This window comes from Ranitomeya variabilis, chromosome 7 (assembly GCF_051348905.1).
Source record: "Ranitomeya variabilis isolate aRanVar5 chromosome 7, aRanVar5.hap1, whole genome shotgun sequence".
NCBI lineage: Eukaryota > Metazoa > Chordata > Amphibia > Anura > Dendrobatidae > Ranitomeya > Ranitomeya variabilis.
Window position 1 is genome coordinate 47280651 of NC_135238.1, and position 20751 is coordinate 47301401.

At 46.6% G+C, this 20751-nt stretch overlaps 1 protein-coding gene across 1 annotated transcript in view; it reads left to right on the plus strand.

Moving 5' to 3' along the window:
- Positions 1–3120: 3120 nt before the first annotated feature.
- Positions 3121–20751, plus strand: part of LOC143785874 (uncharacterized) — a 37780-nt gene continuing 20149 nt past the window's right edge. Inside the window, exon 1 of the mRNA XM_077275012.1 lies at positions 3121–3909. The gene's annotated coding sequence lies outside the window, so the exon portion shown is untranslated. The remainder of the gene's footprint in view (positions 3910–20751) is intronic.

Genomic DNA, 20751 nt, shown 5'->3' on the forward strand with positions numbered 1-20751 from the left:
CCTCATGTAGAAACACAGGAAGGCTGAGCTGAGTGTTGTGTATTTAGGAGATGGAGGAAGATGCCGGCTGAACGATCGTTTGTCTGACAGCTTCTAATGGGTAAGGCCAACTTTCGGCCTGTTCATTGGAGGAGCGCTTGTGAACTGACGGCCTAAGTGAGCTCGTTCCTCACGGTAGCATTGGTGGCCAAAGTCTAGAGCGGCTTGTCCATTGCAGGAGAGATGGTGGGCTGGAGGCCAAGAAGTTTGGCACAAGGCCTGTAGAGACCCTGAAAAGTAGAGCATCTGGCACTTTTTGGGAGAGAACGATTAGCCTAATATTGCTATGCAAGACCCAGAGACAGTCATTGTGGGCAGACTCGAAACTTCTCAACAATCATTTTAGTCAAGAGGGTACTGAATATACGACTGCAAGGCATCAAAAAAGTTCTCTCATTTCAAGTACGGCTGCTGAGACTCCCACTAGTCGGGAAAGACCTGAAGCCCCCTATATGAATGGGGCAGGAGTGAGCATACGTGACCACCACTTCTGCAGACAGTGAATGGACCAATAGTGGTACATAATCGCTACTATTACATTTAGGCCGGCGTCACACTCAGCGTAGGGAAATATGGTCCGTATTTTACGGCCGTAATACGCAGTAATTGTCCCAAAACACTGTACCGTATTCAATGCGAGGATGCGATTTTTACGCACAAATTTATCCGTGTGTCATCCGTATGGCGATTTTTTTCTCGCAGGCTTGCAAAATGGACATATCATGGATCCATCGACTCAAATATTCTTAAAAACATATATACAGTCTATATATATATAAATATATATATATGTCAGTGAGACATATATATATATATATATATATATTTTTATTTATTTATTTATTTATATTTAATACAGCGCTAGATAGCAGAAAAGCCGGTAATTCAATTGCCGGCTTTTCCTATCTCCTTCACAAACCCGACAGGATATGACACGTGGATTGCATACAGTAAACCATCTCATATCCCTTTTTTTTATTACATATTCCTCTTCACTAATGTAACAAGTGTCTTTGTGTCAATTTTGGGGGCTCTAGCTATTAAATTAAAGGGTTAAATCCCGGAAAAAATTGGCGTGGGCTCACGCCAATTTTCTTCACCAGAGTGGGAAAGCCAGTGACTGGGGGCAGATATTAATGATATTAATAGCCTAGAGAGGGACCATGGTTATAGGACCCCCCTGGCTAAAAACATCTGCCCCCAGCCACCCCAGAAAAGGCACATTTCTTACATTAGTAAAGAGGAATATGTAATAAAAGAAGGGATATGAAATGGTTTACTGTATGTAAACCATGTCTCATATCCTGTCGGGTTTGTGAAGGAGATAGCAAAAGCCGGCAATTGAATTTCCGGCTTTCCTGCTATCTAGCGCTGAATTAAATAATTTCTCACTTAGAATAGATATATATATATATATATATATATATATATATATATATATATATATATATATATGTGTACACATTTATTCTACCTATTCTATTCTGTCAGTGTGATTTTACTGTACACCGCACTGAATTGCCAGCTTTTCTATAGAACACCTGCGATTTTCTACGGCCGTAACATACCGTATAATACGGATCCGTAAAATACGGCAGATAGGATCTGACCCATAGAGAATCATTGGGCCATGTGCAATGCACATTTTCTGGATGTATTTTCTGCGCTCATACGTCCGTAAAACTCGCTAGTGTGACGCCGGCCTTACAGTACACAGGTGGCTTTTGGATCCTCAGTCTCGAGAATGGTGGAGGTCCCAGCAGCGAGACCCCCAGCAATCATACAACTATAACCTCTCCTGAGGACAGGTGAAACCTAGCGGATTTGGAAAATGTGTGTCTAAAAAAGTATCACATGACCTTAAAAAGTGCAAAGTGTGAATATACCCAAGAATTACAGAGAATAGGTACTGATCTGCCAAAATCAGAGCACGGGTTCACATCTTGCTTTTATCTTATGTTTGGTTTGTATTTTCCTGACTTCTGTGCCTATCAGGCCCACAGGTTACAACATACTTTTAGCGATGCCGCTCTAGAAACATTGATCGATCTGTATTCCCCACGGCCGCACCTCATTTTCAGTTATCGCCCCTCCACGCACCCTAGATGTTCTCAGATACCAGAGCTCTCATGATGGGACAACCCAATATCACATACAGAAAAACATTCAGCGAGGTCGGACAGGACTCCCCTATTTTGTGTGATTTCTGAGAAGTTGCCAAAATTGACAATTCCACTTTTCAAGAAAAGATGATTCACGAAAAAAAGTGTCCAGCTCATGAAACATTGTGACGCCTTTCTCAATGTATTCACGAGTAGAAAATATTATGCGCTTACAGCTCACCTCACAAATGCTCCGTTACATCCATGGGAAGTGCTCAGATGAAAAATTCTGGTTTTGAAGGAATCGATAAATCTACAGAATAAAAAGAGACATCAAGTAAGAATTATTTTTAAATACTTGCAAATCACCCAACTTCTTAAATCTCAGAGCGGTCTGCAGATAACTGCAAGGACTTTATAAAAGTAAACTGCAGAGTTAGTAGCTGCACGGAAATCATACAGCTGCTGTCAGAAGCGGCCAGAATCCCCATAGAGAAGGCAGAGATGACTTATTCCCATCTCTGCCTTCCTCGTCACTGCACAGACAGCACTAAACAAGTATAGGAAGCAGAAACAGCGCCTCCTCCTCCGGACCCCAGAGATCATACGATGGCCGGACCCCGGAGCTGTGTGGTGTTAGCAGTCCCAGATTAGCTCTACAAGTGCAGGCCGCAGGCTGAATGTCCCCTGTAACCGACCCTAATGTGCCAGCCCCAGTTACAGGGGAAATCGCCTATTACATGAAATGTATAAATATTGAATTGTCCACCCCACAAAGGGCTTTTATGACCATATTGGGGTACAATGTAAGAAATAACTGAAAAATGATAATGTCTGTAAAGTGCTGTGGAATTAAAGGCGCGATATCAGCAAGTAGAATAAATAATGAAAAAATAAGGAAAAAAAAACCTAACAAAATAATAAAAAAAGAAAGGCCAAACTGTATCGCTGTTTCTAGCCCCGCCGAGCCCCTCCCCCCCCCCCAACTATTCAATGTATAAAAATAATTGCTACCTAACGGGAACCCGATTCAGAATATATGATAGGGCTCCCATGTGTGGGAAACAATAAATACGTGAAAAAGATGCGTGAAAAACAAGCCAGATATTTCCTCTTTTTGTTTTTACACTTTCCCTCAATAGCAAAGAAAAAAATACATGAAAAAGATAAGATTATAAAAATGACAAAAAAAAATAGATTAAAATAAGGTTCGAACAAGGAGTCATGAAATAAAGAGGCAAAAATTATTTGGATGCTGAAATGAGAAAACATTTTTGAGCTATTAAAAGCATTTAAGAAAAAAAATCTAAAAAATAGAAAAAAAGTGTCTGGTCGCGATATGGTTAATGATTTTTGATTCTCGATTATCACTGATTCTATTAAGAACTTTTATCACTCTGCAACCAAGCTTTATTAGCGCTCCCTAACCAGAATCAGCGAGAGCCAATGGGATCGCAGAACGTCATTCTCAGTAGTATCCCTCCGCTACACAATATAGTCCCTCTCAATGCAAATCGCTTTACTGCAACGGTTTCACGTATGAATAACGGAGAAGGCGACGATTATTATTAGCGATCTGGGTTATTATTGCATTGTGAACGATTAGATTGGAAGGTTTTATCTGGGATGTAGAGAAGAACTCGTCACTCGCGCATTGGCTTTTGGGATGTGTGCTGCGCGTTTGACGGCGGAAGGTTCCAGTGTCCGTAGCCGTGTGTCTGGTGCTGGGGCGGAATGTCTGGCCTGTAGTTATGCGGTGATCGCCACGGTGAGATTTATGACTGGCGCCTTCTGGGGGTGACGGGAATTTTATGTTTCTCGTCCCCATATGATGTGATAATGCTGAGCGGGCGGGCGTGAGGCCGGAGCTCTCCCCGGGGCTGCAGCACCATCCTGCCCGGCTGTACAGGGGACGTGCTGGGGCCGGTGCCCGGGCCTCCTGGCCGGATCTCCCCCCACACCGCGCTGCTCCCACTAGATGGCGCCTGTGTTCCTCATAGTGTGAGGAAGGAAATGCTGCAGTAAGGCTACGTTCACATTTGCGGTCCTCGCCGCAGCGTCGGGCGCCGCATGCGTCATGCGCCCCTATATTTAACATGGGGGCGCATGGACATGCGGCGCACTTGTGTTTTGCGCCGCATGCGTCGCTGCGGCGCCCGCGTCGGGAAGCAGAGGACGCAGCAAGTTGCATTTTTGCTGCGTCCAAATTCAATGAAAAAAACGACGCATGCGGCGCAAAACGCAGCGTTGTGCATGCGTTTTGCTGCGTTTTTATTTGCGTTGTGCGTTGCGGCGCCGACGCTGCGGCGCACAACGCAAATGTGAACGTAGCCTAATAAGCGCCATAAGCGGGGTCTGGAGGCCTCTCCTCACAGCTGTGGGCGGAGATTAGCAGCGATTTGTTCTGTTTCTAGTGATGTTTCCAGTTGTCACCGTCTGTTCTGTGCCCCATACACTGCGGCCATCTGCTAGTAATGTATTCTCCATGTGGGGGGCTGGAGCCTGATTATAGGGGTATTCCCAGCTCCGAGATCCTGCCCCAATATCAGACTATCCCTGCAACAAAGCTAATCAGAAGAACTATACTGCATTTCTAATTGGAGGTATTTGCTAGTATTATTATTACGCTTACTATATATTGGGATAGGGCCTTTTATAGAGAACCTGTCCTTAGATTCCTGCTGCCTGAACCACAAGCAGCATAAGTATGGCTGTATGACTGCAGCCAGGTATATTTTACTCTAAAATGCTGCTGTGTTTCTCACTAAACCTAGTTTGACCCCACCCGGCTTCAGATGACTGACAGGTCTCTCCCTATGTACACATGAGACCTGTCAATCACCTGGATCAGGCTGGGGCCGCATCAAAGTCGGTCTCTGAAATGGCTTCTGAAGCAAAGGAGGCGATTCATCAAATTATTGTTACAAATCAGATGGTAAAAAAAAATAAAATAGTGACTTTTGGCGTCCTCACTCCATTGTCACCCAGCTCTGAAAAAGTGGGATTGGGTGGGGACGTGGCTGCCCCCCACTCATCAAATTCATGACTTGTAGCGGTCGCTTCTCCACAAGTCTTACTCCAGCAGGGACTGGAGTAAGATTTGCAGTGAGGTGCACACCGCTACGCGCCTCGCCTGATTTATGAAGTACGCCCCTTAACCCCTTCATGACCTCCGCCGTACTAGTACGGCGGAGGTCGGATCCCCTGCTTTGATGTGGGCTCCAGCGCTGAGCCGACCTCAAAGCCGCGACATGTTTTGAATAGCTGACATGTGCGCAATTGTGGCGGGTGAAATCGCGATTCACCCGCCACAATTAACTAGTTAAATGCCGCTGTCAAACACTGACAGCGGCATTTAACTACCGCTTCCAGCCCCGCGGCCTGAAATGTGCGCATCGCTGTTGTCGCAGGTCTGGACCTACTCTCTGATGAGTCCACCGTAGAGATGACGTCACGGCACCGGAGAGATAAGACACAGTACACCAGGGCTGTATCTGAAGTATCTCTAGTTTATTTAAGCTTACACACACTTCTTATGCATTCTTGTGTTGGAGGCGGATTCTCCATATATTGGCTAAGCGTCGGAGTGTATTACTCCCTTGACTCCCTATGATTTCGCAAACACATTTTTACACAGTACATTATTCGTTATTTTACCAAGGACATTCCCTGCTACAATTAGTTCTTATGAATCAGCGATAACAGCACAATGAAGAATAGTGAATTATGTCTTATTTTGCTGACCTTAGGTAACACTTATACAAAATGGAGGCAAGCAAAATAAAATGGATTCTGCTCTAACACACCATATCCCTGTTAAAAAAAAATAATTAAAATAAAAAATAATTATATACTCACCCGCCGGGATCCAGCGAAGCTCTGGCGATGCGTGCGCAGTTGCCGCCATCTTCCGTTCCCAGGATGCATTGCATTGCGAAATTACCCAGATGACTAATTTCACAATGCATCTCTGGGAACGGAAGATGGCGGCAGCTGCGCGTACCTTGGTGGACTACTGAAGGTGAGAATAGCAGGTTTTTGTTTTTTTATTATTTTTAACATTACATCTTTTTACTATTGATGCTGCATAGGCAGCATCAATAGTAAAAAGTTGGGGACACACAGAGTTAATAGCAGCATTAGCGGAGTGCGTTACCCGCGGCATAACGCGGTCCGTTACCGCTGGGATTAACCCTGTGTGAGCGGTGACTGGAGGGGAGTATGCGGGCGCCGGGCAGTAGGGAGGGACTAATCGGACTGTGGCCGTCGCTGATTGGTCGCGGCAGCCATGACAGGCAGCTGGCGAGACCTATCAGCGACGTGGAATTTCCGTTACGGAAGTGACAGACAGACGGAAGTACCCCTTAGACAATTATATATATATACTAGATGGTGGCCCGATTCTAACGCATCGGGTATTCTAGAATATGCATGTCCACGTAGTATATAGCCCAGTCACGTAGTATATTGCCGAGCCACGTAGTATATTGCCCAGCTACATAGTATTTAGTATATTGCCCAGCGACGTAGTATAGCGACGTAGTATATTGCTCAGCGCTGTAGTATATTGCCCAGTTACGTAGTATATTGCCCAGGGACGTAGTATATTGCCCAGTTACATAGTATATTGCTCAGTGACGTAGTATACAGCACAGAGCCACGTAGTATATTGCCCAGGGACGTAGTATACAGCACAGAGCCACGTAGTATATTGCACAGCGAAGTAGTATAGCGCACAGAGCCACGTAGTATATTAGCCAGTCACTTAGTATATTGCCCAGCCACGTTTGTCACAGGTTAAAAAATAAAAAAGAAACATATACTCACCTTTCCGAGGGCCCCTTGTAGTCCACGGCAGCTTCCGGTCCCAGGGTTGGTCTGTGCGCAGGGCCTGTGATGACGTCACGGTCACATGACCGTGTAGCGGTCACATGACCGTGACATCACGTCAGGTCCTTGCCGCACAGGATTTGCGATGACGTCGCGGTCACATGACCGTGACGTCATGGCAGGTCCTGCTGCCATACCATCTTTGCCACCGCAAGCTGCAACGGAAGATGGCGGGCGACGCGAGCGGCTCAGCGGACTACAGAGGGTGAGTATAGCAGGTTGTTTTTTTTTATTATTTTTAACATTACATTTTGTACTATTGATGCCGCATAGGCAGCGTCAATAGTACAAAGTTGGGGACACACAGGGTTAATAGCGGCGGTAACGGAGTGCGTTACCCGCGGCATAACGCGGTCCGTTACCGCCGCCATTAACCCTGTGTGAGCGGTGTGTGCGGGCGCCGGGCAGGGAGTGCGGGGAGTAAGGAGCGGCCATTTTTTTCTGTACTGTGCGTGTCGCTGATTGGTCGCGGCAGCCATGACCTGCAGCTGCCGAGACCAATCAGCGAACGAATAACCGTGACAGAAAGACGGAAGTACCCTTAGGCAATTATATAGTAGATATATAGATTGAGAAATATATGGGGCCATTATACTGTATGCAGCGCAGCATTATATGGGGTCCATTCTGTATGGAGCATTAAATGGGGCCCGTAGGGATGGCAAATTCAGAATACCAAATTACCCAGAGAGTAAATAAGCCCCAATTAAAGGATGCATTAAAACATGGATTTTATTATACTTGGTTAAAAAATAGTGGTACATAAATTAAAAAACACCCAACAGTGTGCCTGTTAAATCTCACTATTATAATCTCTTTAAAAAAAGTTTAGCCCCAACCCTATGAGGAAGCTTGTTAGGTACAACTTGTTGGGGAAGCTATGTGTTAGTTTTAGATAGCACAGGTTATGCCTGTGTATCCTAGGGATAGAGACTCTAAGGGTACCGTCACACAGTGGCATTTTCATCGCTATGACGGCACGATTCGTGACGTTCTAGTGATATAGTTATGATATCGCTGTGTCTGACACGCTACTGCGATCCGGAACCCCGCTGAGAATCGTACGTCGTAGCAGATCGTTTGAAACTTTCTTTCGTCGTCTAGTGTCCCGCTGTGGCGGCATGATTGCATCGTGTGACACAGGTTGTATACGATGTGCGCACAGTAACCAACGGCTTCTACATCGCAAATACGTCATGAAATTATCGCTCCAGCGCCGTGTATTGCAACGTGTGACCGCAGTCTACGACGCTGGAGCGATAATCATACGACGCTGCAACGTCACGAATCGTGCCGTCGTAGCGATGAAAATGCCACTGTGTGACGGTACCCTAACCCCTAAACTGCAGTCATGGTGGATATAGTATTGCTCTGAATAGGAATTAGATTGATGAATGAATAAGATGGTGTGTGTAATCCTCCCTTTCCTTATCCTCCTGCCTATTTTGGTAAGGGCTGTTGTATGATAGTGGTATTCAGTTATCTCTGTTTTGTATCTGTGTTTCCCTTAAGGTACCGTCACACTAAACGATATCGCTAGCGATCCGTGACGTTGCAGCGTCCTGGCTAGCGATATCGTTTAGTTTGACAGGCAGCAGCGATCAGGATCCTGCTGTGTATACAAGAAAGAAGGCGGAGGGCACCACTAAATATAGGGTATGGGGGCTCACCATGGACAAGAAAAACACTGAAAACTGAGAAGAAAAAAAGTCATGTCCATATATGTGGGAGCAACCCCAAAAACATGTCAAAAATTCAAGAAAATAGTATAAGGCTTTTATTTATAATAATACAGCAGCAACAATGACACACAAACAACAAGATAAAAACATTTAAAAGTGCAGAATGCAACACAAGAAAACACAGCAGTCATCTCCTAATATGGGGAGGATGACGAACCACCTCCCTACTCTCTCCAATAAATATAAAGTGCAATAACCCGGACAAAGATGGTAAGGCCAGGGACGCCTGGAGATGGTGAAACTTAAGATACAGTCAAACAGTAATAAATATTAGGCTCTAAGCACATGACTGAAAAAAGACGTCCACCTGTTCAATGTATAACAGGACCCCTCTGTATCACAGTACCACCTTACTTACCCATGAGGAAAGCCAAAGAAAAGAAGTAATTCCTATCGGCAGGCTTTTGATGGACAACGATACCCATAGTAGTGGTCCGAGCCTAGGTAAGGGTCTGCATATGCCCTGTGAATCCCAGACTAGGCAAAGCAGAAATTAGTAGTACAGAAACTGGCAAAAGACGAGGCAATGTGGGAGAGAGAAAAGGAAGTGGGGTGCAAACCCACGCGTATCGCCGCAACTATGGCGGCTTCCTCAGGGAAAAATATGGCATGCTGTAAGAGTAGCTGTACAGGTTTATATACATATTTGTAATGGAATAAATGGTATTCACCTGTTTGGAGAGGTGGCAGGAGAAGAACAACACGAGGAGTTTAACTGGCGGCCGCCATATTGTTATGTTCAGAATATCACAAATAAAGTTTTCCTTGTTGTGCTTGTAGCCGAGTGTGCGCATGCGCACTAAAAAAGGCCACCGCACACACAAAGTACTCCGCGAACCAAAGAAACACATAAATACGCATGCGTGCTAAGTACAAATCAAGTTATATTGGCGCAGTTGGCAGAAAAATGTATGTATACATATAAATAAACAGATTGATAATGAAACGCCAAACATAGCGCATGCGCGGTAGACCTTCACACGACCAGAATTCTCTACAAACAAAAGAGCTGCATAAATGCGCCTAAGTGCCAAACGCAAGTCAAAATGTGTTTAAACATGAATGGAAGAGATCTATTTATAAATAACCAAAATAATGTTTGAAAACCAAATATTGCGCATGCGCGATGGGCACCAAGCTGCTGATGGAATACTAGCTATAGTGACCATCAATGAAAAACCTGCGCATGTCCCGTCAGGGCAATGCAGCATGAGAACAGGATCCTGCTGTGATATCGCTGGTCGTTGAACAAAGTTCAGAACTTTATTTGGTCGTCAGACCGCCGTGTATCGTCGTGTTTGACACCAAAAGCAACGAAACCAGCGATGTTTTACACTGGTAACCAGGGTAAACATCGGGTTACTAAGCGCAGGGCCGCGCTTAGTAACCCGATGTTTACCCTGGTTACCAGTGTAAAATGTAAAAAAAACAAACAGTACATACTCACCTTCACGTCCCCTGCCGTCCGCTTCCCACACTGACTGAGCGCCGTAAAGTGAAAGTACAGCACAGTGGTGACGTCACCGCTTTGCTGTTAGGGCCGGCGCTCAGTCAGTGCAGGAAGCGGACGCCGGGGGACGTGAAGGTGAGTATGTACTGTTTGTTTTTTTTACATTTTACACTGGTAACCAGGTCTGTTTGACAGCTCTCCAGCGACCAAACAGCGACGCTGCAGCGATCGGCATAGTTGTCGCTATCGCTGCAGCGTCGCTTAATGTGAAGGTACCTTTACATTTCTGTACCAAACCCCATGGGGTAGGGTAGGGGACAGATTAGGGTTTAACAAGATCATAGTAAGGTACCCCTGAGACAGGGATAGTTAAGACCCCAGTTCCAGGGACAGTTTTAGTCCCCTCACCCTTACTTCTGTCACAGTGTGACACCTACATACTGTATAATGGGCCCCAAATTGTCTTCCATACAATGTAATGACGCCATATAGTCCCCAATACAGTATATAATGGCCTCACATAGTCCTCTATACATTATAATGGCCGCACTTAGTCCATACATTATAATGGGCTCCACATAGTCATCCATACAGTAATGACTCCACATAGTCCTCTATACAGTTTATTGGGCCCCACCGTCCTCCATACAGTATAATGGGCCCCAAATACTCATCGATACAGAATAATGGTCCTCACAAAGTCTTCCATACAGTATAATGGCCCCACATAGTCCTCCATACAATATAATGGCCCCAAGAAGTACTCCGTATGGCATGATGGTCCCCACATTAAAATGAAAAATACTCCGCTCTCCCCAGTGTTCCAGGCTCGACAGCGAGTACTCTGAAGCTCTTCACTGCACAGCTGGAGCGGAATAGAGATGTTATCGCACCCGCTGCACTGAGACATCAGATGCAGAAGGAGAATTATGGCTGAGATCCCTCATTCATTATTACCTTCAACTGTATCGGAATCCTGGATGCTGAAGAGTTAAAGGAGTGATGCCGGGGAGGGGGCAGGGATTGGTGCGAACATCGTGGGCAAAATATAATCACCCTGCCAGACAGATTTGGTCCATAGGCCAGAGTTTGACATATGTGGTTCAAACCATACTGGGCTTCATGGAAATATTAAAAAATGGGTGGACAACTTTTCTCACATGACATTTATATCAGAAATAAATAAAAATAAAAAATGCTCCAACCTCACAAAAAAATAGCATGTATCCCAAAAATGCAACATCTCCAGACAAAACATTGCTTAAATAATGCAAAAATAAAACAGTGCGTTTAAACCCCTTAATATGTCTTTTTACTGACCTGAGATATAAGAGACTAGCATCCCCATACAAGTGACAATCCAGCAGCTGTCGGCTGTCCACTATAGCTGACCACTTGCTGTATCAGCCACGATCAGTGTTGGCAGCGTCCATATCTGGTTATCCTCTTAGGGTACTGTCACACAGTGGCACTTTGGTCGCTACAACGGCACGATCCGTGACGTTCCAGCGATATAGTTACGATCTCGCTGTGTCTGACACGCTACTGCGATCAGGGACCCCGCTGAGAATCGTACGTCGTAGCGGATCGTTTGAAACTTTCTTTCGTCGTCAAGTGTCCCACTGTGGCGGCATGATCGCAGCGTGTAACAAAGGTGTGCACGATATTCCCAATGTCCCGTATGACTTCTACATCGCAACTACGTCATGAAATTATCGCTCCAGTGCCATGCATTGCAAAGTGTGACCGCAGTCTACGACGCTGGAGCGATAGTCAAGCGACGCTGCAACGTCACGGATCGTGCCGTTGTAGCGACCAAAGTGCCACTGTGTGACAGTACCCTTAGATGCTGCTGTCTATAGTGACTACATCATATAAATGGTTAACAGATTGTCGGCGCTTCAGCTTTAATCTCATCGGCACCCTGAGATCATGGTTGTGTGATCCTGATGTTTGCCATAGCAATTCACGGCCAAATAGCGGCCTAAGAGTCTCTCGGCTATAGCGGCCTGTTCAGAAGTTAGGGAAATTTAGATGGTAAAAATACACTTCTTCATTCCTGTCATGCCATTTTACATTCCTTAAACTCACCTGAAGGGTTAATAAACTACCTGACAGCAGTTTTCAATATGTCGGGGGGAAGGGTGTGATGTTTTCTAAATGGTATCTCTTCTGAGGTTTTTTCCAATATATAGGACCCCCAAAGTCACTTCAAATCTGGACAGGTCCCGCAAAAAAATAAATTTTGTTTATTTCCATGAAAAAAATGATAAATTACTGCTACATTTTTAAACCTCCTAAAAGGCTGACAAAATAAAATAACATTTTATAGATGGTGCTGATGTAAAGCAGACATGAGGGAAATGTTATTTATTAATGTTTTTCTGTGGTATGACAATCTGGATTAAAGGGATAATGATTGAAAGTTTGAAAATTGCAATTTTTTTTACATTTTTGTAAAATTTCCGATATATTTTATTTTTAGAAATAAACACAAGACATATCAACCTAAATTTATCTTTATTATAAATTATAATGTGCCACGAAAAAAACACTCAAAATCAGTGGGATTTGTTGAAGCATTCCAGAGTTATTACCACATAAAGTGACATTGGTCAGAATTCAAACAATTGTCGGTAATAGCAATTGGATATTTAAAACTTGACTTTTATTACATCATGTTAAAAATTCAAAAAAGATGCGACATGTGAACACCAAAAGACAATATACATGGGACAGGGGACCCTAGTGAGGAAAGTGCCCTATGCCCTACACAGAAGGAAAGACTAACAGATCTATAATATAACGCTGGGAGCGTCACTCTGTCCGAAGCCTTTATAGACTGCGCAAGCGCCGGCGCAGTCTGGACCCCACAGAGCGACGCTCCCAGGAGATTGCGGTATGCGTAAGCGTTGAATGCACACCGCGATCTCCAACGGAGAAACAGGGATGAGCCAGGAGGCGGAGGGTGAGTATACTTACCTGTCCCGTTCCACCGACGCGATTCCGGGCCATGAATGTCCCCCTGCTCCCGGAATCGGCGCCTGCGCAGTCCGCGGTTTCCGGCGCCATTTTCTTGAAGACACATTGCACTGTGTCTTCAAGAAAATGGCGCCAGAAAGCGCGGACTGTGCAGGCGCCGATTCCGGCACCAGGAGGACACAGAAAATGGCGCCGGAAATGAATGAGGTAGCGCAAGTAACAAATTGCTGTGCCATGAGGCTGTGGCACTTCATGCCACAGCTATTTGTTACTTACACCACCTGATTCATTTCCGCCGCCATTTTCTTGGTACTGCTCCCGGAATCGGCGCCTGCGCAGTCCGCGCTTTCCGGCGCCATTTTCTTGAAGACACACTGCAATGTGTCTTCAAGAAAATGGCGCCGGAAAGTGCGGACTGCGCAGGCGCCGATTCCGGGAGCAGGACCAAGAAAATGGCGGCGGAAATCAGGTGGCGACAGCCGCCGCACCCAGCACAGCCGCCGCACCCACCACAGCCACCGCACACAGCACAGCCACGCACAGCCACCGCACCCAGCACAGCCACGCACAACCGCCCACAGCCGCCGCACCCAGCACAGCCACGCACAGCCGCCGCACCCAGCACAGCCACGCACAACCGCCCACAGCCGCCGCACCCAGCACAGCCGCGCACAGCTGCTCACAGCCACGCACAGCCGCTGCACCCAGCACAGCCACCGCATCCAGCACAGCCGTCCACAGCCGCCGCACCCAGCACAGCCGCCTACAGCCACGCACAGCCGCCTACAGCCACGCACAGCCACTGCACCCAGCACAGCCGCTGCACCCAGCACAGCCACCGCACCCAGCACAGCCGTCCACAGCCGCCGCAACCAGCACAGCCGCCCTTACCCAGCACAGCCGCGCCACATACAGCCGCCCGCACTCGGCACAGCCGCCCGCACTCGGCACAGCCGCCCGCACTCGGCACAGCCGCCCGCACTCGGCACAGCCGCCCGCACTCGGCACAGCCGCCCGCACTCGGCACAGCCGCCCGCACTCGGCACAGCCGCCCGCACTCGGCACAGCCGCCCGCACTCGGCACAGCCGCCCGCACTCGGCACAGCCGCCCGCACTCGGCACAGCCGCCCGCACTGATGAGGGCGCAGGATGGAGCAGCACGTGATAGGATGGGGGCGCAGGATGGGAGCACATGACAGGATGGGGATGCAGGATGGAGCAGCACATGACACGGTGGAGCAGCACATGACAGGATGGGGGCGCAGGATGGAGCAGCACATGACAGGATGGGAGAGCAAGATGGGAGCAGCACATGACAGGATGGGAGAGCAAGATGGGAGCAGCACATACCAGGATGGAAACCATATACCAATATAAATGCTCGCCACCCGGGCGTAGAACGGGTTCAATAGCTAGTATACATATAAATAAAAATGACAGTACTGGTTATTCCCTGACACCAAAGGGATGGTGCGAATTTCCACTAATAATATAGTGGGAAAAATAAAGCCTGTTTTTCTTTATGACCCTTGGGGAAGGAATTACCAATGATTAAGCAAAAGGCACTATATCCCAACCCAATCATGCACATAGGGCACAAAGTAACGTGAACTGATACCTTCCTGTGAATATTAGTGCAGATTGGTATCCTGCCTTGCAATGCACTTGTGCACAATATGCAAAACCAATCATAAGAAAATTAATGTTGAGTTCCAGCCCGCAGTATTATATTAGTAGGCTTTTTAAAGGAATCACAAGACCTGCATTTGCCACTATGCCGGTCTATTCAACTGAAGAATTGTATCCACTAAGGAATTATATCAGGAGGCTTTTTCCACCATTCATATAATCATCCTTTTTGTTAAACAGTATCTGTCAAGAGCAGCATAGCAGTGAGGCTTCATAAAGCTTATACCAACATCCTAAAGAAACTGAAAACCAGCATTTTTTGAAATAATGGAACATTATAGCCTTTTAGCAAAAGTTCCTAGGCATCCCTTTATAATGAGTTGACAGATACTAGACTTGGTATGTATATGTGTATAGCTTATTAAGCTGGACAAGCATCTTTAACCAGCATGTATAAAGAAAAAACCCAAATTTATGGGTGGATCTCACCGGAGTTTTTGGAGAGATTCCCCTCTGTCTGGAGTCCCCCAATATGGTGAGCGGAGTACAAGCCCCAGCTATGGACAGCGTCTCCCGACGCGTTTCATCTTATGGAATCATCAGGGGAGTATAAAAACCTGCATTTGCCGCTATCGCCGGTCTCTCCCGTTCTGTGCTGTTTTATAGATTCATACTTCTGGCGCATCTAAGAGGCTCCGCCCCTGGCGTGTGACGCGTCCTTAGTTCAAGGATCTACTTCCGGTGTATTCGGAGCACTCGTACCTATGATGAGACGCAAGTATCCCAGAGAGGTGGAACGCAAGCGTTCACCTCTAGGAGAACTGACACCATACTGAGAAATAATTTAACTGTCTCCTTACCGAAATAATTGGATGCATATGGTGCGCCGATGGGCAAAACAGCGCACCAATAATCCAAATAGTGCAGCGCATGTATTATAGAGATGTCCGAACCTATACCAGCAGACATTTCTCCATGGGCTGAACATTTCATAGAGAACGAATTCCTAAAATACTACGCTCTTTATGTGCACCATGTGGCATGATACAGTTTTATCTCCAACACAAAAACCCTTCACACTGACTACGGCTCTCATTGGCATAGGGTTGTCGATATATGGGCAAGGGGGACCAGGTATCAGGAGTGGTGGACAAAGGATTTCATTTTGGACGAGAGAAATAATACATGAAGGCCATTCAATTTGGTCCTGTATTTAATCTATATATGTAAGGAACACGACTAGATGAATGGGAAATAAAAGAGAAAGCTTTAAGCCTATAAGGCCCTAAATGGTGTAGCCCTGGGCTATCTGTGCCCTGCCTGTCAGTGGAGGTTGGCACCCTAGGAGAACCTACGCATAGTGGCGCCCCCACTCCGCGATGACTGTCCCAAACTGTTACGCCCCAACAAGACCCTAATGTGTAAGATAGAAAGAAATAGCTAAAAGTAAAACGTGATCAGGGATTTTCTTTGTCTATTGATGAAGAGAGGGATGAATATTGTACTATACAGGTAGTCCTCGACTTACGACGTTGATCCGTTCTTACGCGTCATCGTAAACCGAATTTCGACGTAAGTCGAACCATACGTTCATACAGTACTGTACCATAATAAAAGTACAGTGCTGCCTATCCAAACGCCTATCCTAACACAGTACCCTATATAATTAGCAATAAAGATAGGTACAGTAAAATATTGTGCAGTACAGTACGTTTAATAATGAAGTACAGTACTACTGTACTGTACTGTAAGTGCTGTAACAGGTAATAAACAGTGTACTGTACAGTACTGTAATAAACAAAGATAACAATTCCAAAGAGAGAGCAGGCTTATTGGGAGGAATCAGCAGAAGGTGTTGGAGATACTGGGGCAGGTGAGTCAAGAGGGGCAGGAGAGGTAGAGGGTACAGGTACAGGATCTGTTGCAGGCCTCTCTGCCTTCTTGAAGTACTGCTGAAGGTTAGTTTGGAAGGACACCATCTTCTCCTCCAAGATCTCCTTGTAACACCTAAGGGAATCCATGACTCCTCTGGCAACCCTAGTGTACCTTTCCATGTTGGGATCCTCAGCCTCAAACTTTGACAATCCTTCCTCTATCAGGGCAAAACCTCCTGCCAAGCCCTGCCTTGTAAATCTCTTACGTTCTGGGGTTGGTATGTCTTCCTCTTCCTCTATCATCTGCTTCTCCAGTTGCATAAGGCCCTCAGCAGATAACTCCTCTCCATAAGATGCCAGTAGCTCTGTGACATCATCCTCCTCCACCTCCAGATTCATTGTCTAAAGGTACCTTCACACGAAGCGACGCTGCAGCGATAGCGACAACGATGCCGATCGCTGCAGCGTCGCTGTTTGATCGCTGGAGAGCTGTCACACAGACCGCTCTCCAGCGACCAACGATGCCGAGGTCCCCGGGTAACCAGGGTAAACATCGGGTTGCTAAGCGCAGGGCCGCGCTTAGTAACCCGATGTTTACCCTGGTTACCAGCGTAAAAGTAAAAAAAACAAACAGTACATGCTCACCTGCGCGTCCCCCAGCGTCTGCTTCCTGACACTGACTGAGCTCCGGCCCTAACAGCACAGCGGTGACGTCACCGCTGTGCTTTCACTTTAGGGCCGGCGCTCAGTAAGTGTCAGGAAGCAGATGCTGGGGGACGCGCAGGTGAGCATGTACTGTTTTTTTTTTTTTACTTTTACGCTGGTAACCAGGGTAAACATCGGGTTACTAAGCGCGGCCCTGCGCTTGGTAACCCGATGTTTACCCTGGTTACCAGTGTAAAACATCGCTGGTATCGTTGCTTTTGCTTTCAAACACAACGATACACAGCGATCGGACGACCAAATAAAGTTCTGGACTTTATTCAGCGACCAGCGACATCACAGCAGGATCCTGATCGCTGCTGCGTGTCAAACGAAACGATATCGCTAGCCAGGACGCTGCAACGTCACGGATCGCTAGCGATGTCGTTTCGTGTGAAGGTACCTTTACTCATATCAACAACGTTCTTTATGACACTAGTCACTGACTCTTGGACCTCTGTGACATCATTCACAAACTGGGGACACAGTTTTTTCCACACACCATTCATACTGGTCTGCTTAACCTCATCCCAGGAATCAGCAATGTTATTCACAGCATCAAGGATGTTGTATGTTTTCCAAAAGGCCTTTAGAGTCAAGTCCTTATTCTTTTCAGTTGCTGCTAAAGCATTACCAATGACCCTTCGGAGGTAGTAGGCCTTGAATGTAGCAATGACTCCTTGGTCCATAGGCTGTATTAGGGCAGTGGTATTAGGTGGAAGGTAAACCACCTTGACATTACGGTTAAAGTCATCCAGACGGGCAGGGTGTCCAGGGGCATTGTCCAGAATTAGCAACACCTTAAAGGGGATATCCTTGGAGGTACAATACCGCTCCACGCCTGGCACAAAATGGTGGGTGAACAAGTCATCAAACACTGCGAGTGTCACCCATGCCTTCCTATTAGACTTCCAGATGACTGGTAGTTGACTCTTTGAAATGCCCTTGAGTGCCCTTGGATTCTCAGCCTGATACACCAGCATGGGCTTCAGTTTGTAGTCGCCAGCAGCATTGCCCCCAAGAAGCAAAGTCAGTCTCTCCTTGCCGACTTTATGACCTGGTGCTGACCTCTCCTCCTTGGCGATGTACGTACGGTTAGGCAAACGTTTCCAAAACAAGCCTGTCTCATCCACGTTGAACACTTGTTGAGCACAGTAACCACCCTCCTCAATTATCTCAGCCAATGCTTTAGGAAACTCAGTTGCTGCTTTCTCATCAGCACTAGCAGCTTCACCTTGCACTTTAATGTTATGGAAATTGGCACGATCCTTAAACCTCATAAACCAACCCCTACTCGCCACAAATTCTTCACTTTCACTTTCTTCCCCCTTATCTCTTTTCAATGCCTCAAACAGTCGCCTAGCCTTCTCCTGAATAACCATAAGGCTCACAGGGATACGGCGTTGATTTTGGTCTTCCAACCAAAGCACCAATAATCTTTCCATCTCAATAATAAGCCCACTCCGCTGCTTTATCACTGTCGCTTTCATAGGAGCAGATCCTTTCACATGTTCAAGGATACGATCTTTATCCTTGATAATTGTAGCAACAGTCGAACGACTAAGGGTACTGTCACACAGTACCATTTCCATCGCTACGACGGTACGATTCGTGACGTTCTAGCGATATCGTTACGATATCGCAGTGTCTGACACGCAGCAGCGATCAGGGATCCTGCTGAGAATCGTACGTCGTAGCAGATCGTATGGAACTTTCTTTCGTCGCTTGATCACCCGCTGACATCGCTGGATCGTTGTGTGTGACAGCGATCCAGCGATGTGTTCGCTTGTAACCAGGGTAAACATCGGGTAACTAAGCGCAGGGCCGCGCTTAGTAACCCGATGTTTACCCTGGTTACCAGCGTAAAAGTAAAAAAAAAACAACCGTACATACTCACCATCTGCTGCCCGTCAGGTCCCTTGCCGTCTGCTTTCCACTCTGACTGTCTGCCGGCCGGAAAGTGAGAGCAGATCACAGCGGTGACGTCGCCGCTGCGCTCTGCTCTCACTGTACGGCCGGATCTCAGTCAGAGCAGGAAGCAGACGGCAAGAGACCTGACGGGCAGCAGATGGTGAGTATGTACGGTTGTTTTTTTTTACTTTTACGCTGGTAACCAGGGTAAACATCGGGTTACTAAGCGCGGCCCTGCGCTTAGTTACCCGATGTTTACCCTGGTTACCCGGGGACTTCGGCATCGCTCCAGCACCGTGATTGCAACGTGTGACCGCAGTCTACGACGCTGGAGCGATAATCATACGATCGCTGCGACGTCACGGATCGTGCCGTCGTAGCGATCAAAATGGTACTGTGTGACAGTACCCTAAGTCCTAATGACCTGCCAATTTCTGTTGGTGTTTCCCCCTTATCAGATCGCCTTAGGATATCCACTTTCACCTCCATGGTGATGGCCTTCCTTTTCTTTGATTCACTGCTGGTGTCAGATGAGTCTACCTTGCGTTTGGGAGCCATAATGAAGTGTGTTATGGTGTGCAGGAGGCTCAGTTTCCTCTGTAACCGGGTACAGTGTACAGTAGTTCCGCCCCTGCACGTAGTTCGACTTACGACGCAAAACGTCGTAAGTCGGAATGAGGCGTCGTATAAAGCGTCGTAAACACGAAACGACGTAACCCGAGACCGTCGTAAACCGAGCACTACCCCACCTGGGACTGGACCCTGCCTATCGCGGGGGTTGGCACCCTACATTCCTACGCCAGTGGCGCCCCCACTCCACGAAGACTATCCCTAAACGTTTTTCCCTACGAAAACACATTAAATAGGTCTATAGGGGTTAGAACCACCTCTATTGGTGTAATAGGGCATAACACAGGGGGCCAAAAGGTAGGCCTACAGAAAACAGTTATATGGCTGTATCTCATTCATACCCAAAGGTTGAACTGTTCTGAGAGTAAATATCCATCTGCTCTCTCTTTGGAGAATGAGTTTATCCCAATCACCACCTCTTATCGGTGGTAAAATTTTGTCTATCCCGACAAAAGTAATTTTCTTGGGTTCCCTTGATGAACCAGGTTCTTATGGTTTGCTACAGGGGTTTCTTTTTTGTTGGCAATGTCACGGAGATGCTCTCCAATTGTCTTTCGGAACTCTTTTAGTTTTGCCAATATATTCCAAACCACACTCACAGGTGGCTTTGTATACCACTCCTTTTGAGCGACAGTTGATAAAATGTTGTATGGAGTAAGTGGTATCTGTGACATTGCCGCAAAAGACCTTTGTATTTGTGATTGAGGCACAAGCCTTACAAAACCCACACTTAAAGCAACCCTTCACCTAGTTCAAGAAAGTGGGTGTAGATGTTGGTTGGTAGTGGCTGTGAACCAATC